At 45.3% G+C, this 7,827-nt stretch overlaps 1 pseudogene; it reads right to left on the bottom strand.

Moving 5' to 3' along the window:
• Nucleotides 1-465: 465 nt before the first annotated feature.
• On the bottom strand, nt 466-7,147 carry LOC139025654 (uncharacterized; annotated as a pseudogene).
• Nucleotides 7,148-7,827: the final 680 nt, after the last annotated feature.

Genomic DNA, 7,827 nt, shown 5'->3' with positions numbered 1-7,827 from the left:
GGTTCATATTAATTTAATTCGTATTAGATAAATAAAATACAAAATGTTCTTATTGTGCACTTTCTCATAACACCACGTTTATAGGGATCACAAACACTTACAGCCTGGGGATGTTGATTTTCTGAACACAAAAGACATTTTCAGCCTTTCACACAAACAATACTTTGCAGCGACTACACTCGTCTGGTTTCTCCAAACTGGACAAGCAGCAAACAATTGTATGGGTTGAGAAATTGTGCTGATACAGGGCCTGCATTATCTAGAGTGCAATAAGAGGATGTTGACATAAGGAAGAGAGAACTAAAACACTCTTTATTCAGTCAGCTAGCACCGGTCAATGTCCCAAATGGCACCCTATTTCCCACACAGTGCATACTTTTTGACCAGTAGTGCACTTAAAAGGAAATAGGGTGCCATTTGGACAACTGTGTCACAATTTTGACCTCTAAGGGAGGGAGGGTGGCGACCATCTTCTTCATCTGACTAAAAGAAAGAAAATAGGAAAACTTCAAAAAACGGCCACATAAACTACTGGCTGAAGGGTTACCGTCATTGATGTTTTTTGATTTGTCTCAAACTGCAGGAAGCAAAGCCATGAGGTCAACATGGCCTCCTTCAGAGGTTTTAGCGGCAACTGACACTGTGCTGACTGGATGTACAAACTTCAAGCCTACATTTCACCAGGTAGCCTATAGGAAGCCTCAGTTCTGATGAAACAGCTTACGTTACCCAGAAAGCCTTCAGAGTCCCACACTGCAAGGACACAAAAATCCAGACAGCTCAGGGGACAAGATCAAACCCACTACCACAAACTACTACAACGATTCTAGACTGACTTTTGTAGATATAACCTGTCATTGAAAAACTACATCGATTTCCACAAGTTTTCAAAAGATTGCTTGGTAGAGTAGTAAGTTATACGGTACATTTGTCCTTTCCGTCAGTTTGTCGGATTTATCATTTACTACCAGGTTATTTCAATTTTGTCCTTTTTGTGACTCACATGTCATTGTCACCGCTTGGTCACTGGCAAGTGTCACCACAGTCGAATCTGACCTTTGACCTTTCCCGGAATGCCCCGGCGGGCACCCACCATCGAGCTCTTATGCCCCGCCCCCCAGGTCTCCTCGCTGTCTGTGTTGCTATAGCAACTGTGAGGTCGGGGAGCGTTGCCAAGGCGGAATCGATGGACTCTGTGGAGTCTCCTTCTGTCGTGGTGGGACCAAGTGAAGAGGATGTGTCACCCTTGGAAAAGTGGGTGCATATCCTTGTTGTTCAGCCCCCGCTATGGGCCCTCTCATTCATGGGTCTCCTCCTCAGGCGAGCCCCTGGCTTTGTCTTGAGGACTGTCGTTGGCAGGGTGACAAGGAAGTCGGATGTACTTCATGTGCCAGGCGGGAGGATCTATTCTGGAGAGCTTTCATGTCCGGAGGGTGGGTGGATGAGCCTGCGGGAGGTCTGAGAAGCCCCGTGACGTTCTGGCCTGGCGCCAGCGCTCCGGGCTGTTGCGTGAACACACGCCTCGCCAGCTTTCTGGAGGAGGCCCACTGGATGGAGGATACACAGGCACAGTGCATTAATGTACACATGCGTACTTAGTATGCACATGTACATTACACCGCAACTGAATTAATCAGGAAGGTGTCCTACATATTTGGTATATTCAGTGTATATCAACAGAGAGGTTGGTGGCACCTTAATTGGGCGAGGACGGGCTCGTGGTAATGACTGGAGCGGAATCAGAGACAGGTATCAAAATCCATCACATACATAGTTTCCAGGATTGCTCATTCCATTCACTCCCGTTCCGACCATTATCATGAGCTGTCCTCCCCAGCAGGCCCTCCTGTGGTGATATGTGTACATACCTACACTACATAAACAGTTATCTCATTGATTTATTCAATATGCTGGTATTGGTCAGTAGTCCATGACCAGTCACATCAGTTTATCTTCTATTTACCATCACTGAGGTCCAACTATGTGTGAGGGAGGGCCGTCTCTTTGTGCTTCTACTGGAAAAGATTCATTAGTTACCAGAGGGACAGAGATGAGAACTGAGAGAGAGAAGGAGAGATCAAATCAAATCAAATCTCATTTTAACGGTCATTTACAAATATTTAACAGATGTTATTGCAGGTGGGTAGCGAAATGCTTGTGTTCCTAGCTCCAACAGTACAGTAATATCTAACATGCACAACAAATACACATGAATCTTGGAAAATTAAGAAATATTTAGAGAAACTTAGGACAAGCAATTGGAGTCCGGAGTACAATGTATATATACAGTTGATGTCGGAAGTTTACATACCTTAGGTTGGAGTTATTAAACTGTTTTTTCAACCAACTCCACAATTGTTCTTGTTAACAAACTATAGTTTAGCAAGTCGTTACGACATCTACTTTTGTGCATGACACAATTCCAGTGGGTCAGAAGTTTACATACACTAAGTTGACTGTGCCTCTAAACAATGGAAAATTCCAAAATATGTCATGGCTTTAGAAAGCTTCTGATAGGCTCATTGACATAATTTCAGTTCAAATTTGAGGTGTACCTGTGGATGTATTTCAAGAGCCTACCTTCAAAACTCAGTGGCCTCTTTGCTTGACATCATGGGAAAATCAAAAGAAATTCAGCACAAGACCTCAGAAAAAAATTTGTCAGACCCTCGACAAGTCAGGTTCATCTTGGAGCAATTTTCCAAACGCCTTGAAGGTATCACGTTCTGTTACAACACAATAGTACGCAAGTATAATACACCATGGGACCACACAGCCGCGTCATACCGCTCAGGAAAGAGATGTGTTTCTGTCTCCTAGCAGATAACGTACTTTGGTGCGAAAACTGCCAAATCAATCCGAACAACAGCAAAGGACCTGTGAAGATGCTGGACAGAAACAGGTTACAAAGTATATCTATTCCACAGTAAAAACGAGTTCCTGTATCGACATTAAACCTGAAAGGCCGCTCAAGCAGGAAAGAAGCCATGCTCCAAAACCGCCATAAAGAAAAACAGGACTACGGTTTGCATCTGCATGGGGACAAAGATCGTACTTTTTTGGAGGAATGTCCTCTGTCTGCATGAAACAAAAATGGAACCTAGTTTTGGCCATAATGACCATCTCGTTATGTTTGGAGGAAAAGTGAGGGATGCTTGCAAGACGAAGAAAGAACACCATCTCCAAACCGTGAGGCACGGGTGGCAGCAATCAATGTTGTGGGTTGCTTTGCTGCACGAGGGACCTATTGCACTTCACAAAATGATGTCATCATGAGGAAAGAACTTATAGTGGATATATTGAAGCAACATCCCAAGACATCAGTCAGGAGTTAAAAGCTTGTCGCAAATGGGTCTTCCAAATGGACAATGACCCCAAGCTACTTCCAAAGTTGTGGCAAAATGGCTTTAAGGACAAAAAGTCAAGGTATTGGAGTGGCCATCACAACAGCCCTGACCTCAATTCCATTGGAAAATGTTTGGGCCAGAACTGAAAACGGCATTGTGCGGAGCAAGGAGGCCTACAAACCGTGACTCGGTTACACCAGCTCTGTCAGGAGGAATGGGCCAAAATTCACCCAACCTATTGTGGGAAGCTTGTGGAAGGCTACCCAAAACATTTGACCCAAGTTAAACAATTCAAAGCAATGCTACCAAATATACTAATGAGTGTAGGTAAACTTCTGACCCACTGGGAATGTGATGAAAGAAATAAAAGCTGAAATAAATCATTCTCTCTACTTTTATTCTGACATTTCACATTCTTAAATAAAGTGTGATCCTAACTGACCTAAGACGGGAAAACTGAGTTTAAATGTATTCAGCTAAGTGTATGTAAACTTTCCAACTTCAAACTGTGTATATACAGTGGGGAGAACAAGTATTTGATACACTGCCGATTTTGCAGGTTTTCCTACTTACAAAGCATGAAGGTCTGTCATTTTATTCATAGGTACACTTCAACTGTGAGAGACGGAATCTAAAAATAAAAATAAATAAATTTAAATCCCGAAAATCACATTGTATGATTTTTAAGTAATTAATTTGCATTTTATTGCATGACATAAGTATTTGATCACCTACAACCAGTAAGAATTCGGCTCTCACAGACCTGTTAGTTTTTCTTTAAGAAGCCTCCTGTTCTCCACTCATTACCTGTATTAACTGCACCTGTTTGAACTCGTTACCTGTATAAAAGACACCTGTCCACACACTCAATCAAACAGACTCCAACCTCTCCACAATGGCCAATACCAGAGAGCTGTGTAAGGACATCAGGGATAAAATTGTAGACCTGCACAAGGCTGGGATGGGCTACAGGACAATAGGCAAGCAGCTTGGTGAGAAGGCAACAACTGTTGGCGCAATTATTCGAAAATGGAAGAAGTTCAAGATGACGGTCATCACCGTCGGTCTGGGGCTCCATGCAAGATCTCACCTCGTGGGGCCTCAATGATCATGAGGAAGGTGAGGGATCAGCCCAGAACTACACGGCAGGACCTGGTCAATGACCTGAAGAGAGCTGGGACCACAGTCTCAAAGAAAACCATTAGTAACACACTACGCCGTCATGGATTAAAATCTGCAGCGCACGCAAGGTCCCCCTGCTCAAGCCAGCGCATGTCCAGGCCCGTCTGAAGTTTGCCAATGACCATCTGGATGATCCAGAGGAGGAATGGGAAAGTCATGTGGTCTGATGAGACAAAAATAGAGCTTTTTGGTCTAAATCCACTCGCCGTGTTTGGAGGAAGAAGAAGGATGAGTACAACCCCAAGAAACACCATCCAACCGTGAAAGCATGGAGGTGGAAACATCATTCTTTGGGGATGCTTTTCTGCAAAGGGGACAGGACGACTGCACCGTATTGAGGGAGGATGGATGGGCCATGTATCGCGAGATCTTGGCCAACAACCTCCTTCCCTCAGTAAGAGCATTGAAGATGGGGTCGTGGCTGGGTCTTCCAGCATGACAACGACCAAACACACAGCCAGGGCAACTAAGGAGTGGCTCCGTAAGAAGCATCTCAAGGTCCTGGAGTGGCCTAGCCAGTCTCCAGACCTGAACCCAATAGAAAATCTTTGGAGGGAGCTGAAAGTCTGTATTGCCCAGCGACAGTCCCGAAACCTGAAGGATCTGGAGGAGGTCTGTATGGAGGAGTGGGCCAAAATCCCTGCTCGCGTGTGTGCAAACCTGGTCAAGAACTGCAAACAAAGGTTTCTGTACCAAATATTAAGTTCTGCTTTTCTGATGTATCAAATACTTATGTCATGCAATAAAATGCAAATGAATTACTTAAAAATCATACAATGTGTATTTTCTGGATTTTTGTTTTAGATTCCGTCTCTCACAGTTGAAGTGTACCTATGATAAAAATGACAGACCTCTACATGCTTTGTAAGTAGGAAACCTGCAAAATCGGCAGTGTATCAAATACTTGTTCTCCCCACTGTATGTGGTGGGATGTTATAGACATTATGGACAGTATGTGGATAGAATATGTAGTATATCTGAAGAATACCTAGGATAGACTTGTATATGTACAAGCATAGTTAAATATAATGGCCTTGACTAGACTACAGTATAACCATATGAAAGTGGGTAAAACAGTATGTAAACATTATTAAACAATATTAAAGTGACGTCCAAAGAGGAGGAACGTGAGAGATTTTCATTGGAAACAAAAGATAACAAATAAAAGTATCCAAACAATGATAGAATACAACTGTAAAAGTACAAATGATGCTATTCAGGGGAGTAATTCATGTTTTAAATGGTTTTCAAATTGTTAATGGATTTGAAATGGCAAAAACATTTCAAATGACTGAGGGAGAGAAAGCGAGCAAAGCTATCTGTATGGTGATTATGTTTGGGATGTTGATGGAGTGGTGCATGCTGTCAACAGCTGTCTCTCATTAGGGCTGACACTGGCAGAGACATGCTGTAATATAGAACAATGTTCCTGCTGAGAATGAAGAAGAAGAAGGATATTTCATCATAGTGATTCCAGGAAATGGGCTCTATGGGGAAGTAGCAGTTCTAGTTTAGTAATTGGTTAGGATTAAGGGTTTAGGAAAAGCAGAAAGAGAAATCTACGATATAAACTGTCAGTTGTAGTAGTGAAACTGTCAGTTATAGTGAAACAGTTTGCCATACAGTATCAGAAAGCCAGTCATACATGAAATATATCATGCAAGTGGAGGCTGCTGAGGGAAGACGGCTCATAATAATGGCTGGAATGGAGTCATTGAAATGACATCAACCACATGGAAACCACATGTTTGATGTCTGTGATCCATTCCATTGACTTCATTCCAGCCGTTATATGAGCTGTCCTCCCCTCAGCAGCCTCCACTGGATTATGGAATATAACGTGAATATGAAACATTTCCCTATCACCTGTTGAAAAGTGGTGTGATGGCAGGTACTGGTGGGGCAGCAGGGGGCCCTGTGAGGAGATCGGTGGGGCCCCTGTCTGGTCCCTGACAGGGAGGTGAGCTGGGTGAGGCGGATGCCCCCGTGGTGGTGGTGTGGTGGGTAAGGTCATGGTGGTGGGGGTGGTTGGGGATGGGGTGCAGGGTAGTTAGAGGGGTGTTTACTGGGGAGGAGAGGGGGTGGGGGGGTTTACTGTGTCCCAGACTAATAACAGGGATGTGGGGAGGAGGGGGGCAATAGAGGAAAAAGAGGAAGAAGAGGAGGAGGAGGATTGGGGAGCGGCAGGGGTAGTGGATGTAGACACTGGGGCTGGGAGGAGGGGAGGCGGAGAGGAGGAGGGGGCTTTCGGAGAGGAGCGAATGAAACCTCCTCCTTGTGTTGTTTGTTTCCATGGCAACCGGTGGTTCAGGTGCGATGTTGGTGCGGCAGGGTGGTCAAGCAACTTGGTAGGGGACTCTGGAGGTGGAAGGGGAGCAGGGGGCTAGGTGGGGACAAACCTGTCTTCCAAACTCCCTGGTTCATTAACCGGCGGTGGGCTGCTAGCGTCAAGTGAAGCCGGTGAGGGGCCTGCTGAGGCTCAGTCGTTCAGACTCCGATAGGGGGTCAGAGGGAGGGGAGGCAGAGGGGGTTCAGTTTCTCCATCATGGTACCTGTGGGAAGGCACCCCACCACTGCACCCCTCACCCTTCCGCTGTTCTGTCTCTCTCACCCAGCATGGTGTCTAGGCCACTAGCTGCTGCTGCTAGACCCCTATAGACCTCCACAGACCTCTCTCAGCCCTGGGGCCTCAGCTGCTACTCCAGATAATATCCCCTTATTATGCTGTTAGTCCCCTTCCTCCTGAACGACGGGTTGTCTATTGCTGTTATTAATCAGTCCAGGGATGTCTGTGATGGGCTGTCTGGGTCCTGGTCTTCAGGGGTCAGGAGTCAGGGGTGGTGTTGAAGCTAAGGCTGATGCCCTCGGGTCTTGCTCAGTCCAGTCTTATTGTCACCTCTCATTCTGAGGGCTGTTGCGTGTGTGAGAGCGAGTGTGTGTGTGAGTTGTGTGTGTGTGAGAGAGAGAGAAGGACAAAAGGAGAGAGGGTGTGAGTGTGATCTTGCATTCATGGCCCCACTCAAGAGACTGTGTCCAATCTACAGTGGCTGGGCAGACGATGCTCACATCAATAATCATGTGCCAGTGTTTACTAGTGTGTGTACTGAGGTGTCTCTGGGGTCTTCTTGGAGCTCCACAGCAGACTGGTTGGTCTGGCTTTAAGTTTAGTAGTCTAGACGTCTTTTTCCCATAGTACATCCTGAAGAATAGCCAAGTACGTTGTCTTTGAATGAGTCACCATCGGCCGACACTGTTTTGATTAGTCCCCCAGTCGTCTGTCTGTCTTTTCGGATATGAA

Source organism: Salvelinus sp. IW2-2015, unplaced genomic scaffold (assembly GCF_002910315.2).
Source record: "Salvelinus sp. IW2-2015 unplaced genomic scaffold, ASM291031v2 Un_scaffold3019, whole genome shotgun sequence".
Lineage (NCBI taxonomy): Eukaryota > Metazoa > Chordata > Actinopteri > Salmoniformes > Salmonidae > Salvelinus > Salvelinus sp. IW2-2015.
This window is presented reverse-complemented; position numbering and strand designations above follow the sequence as displayed.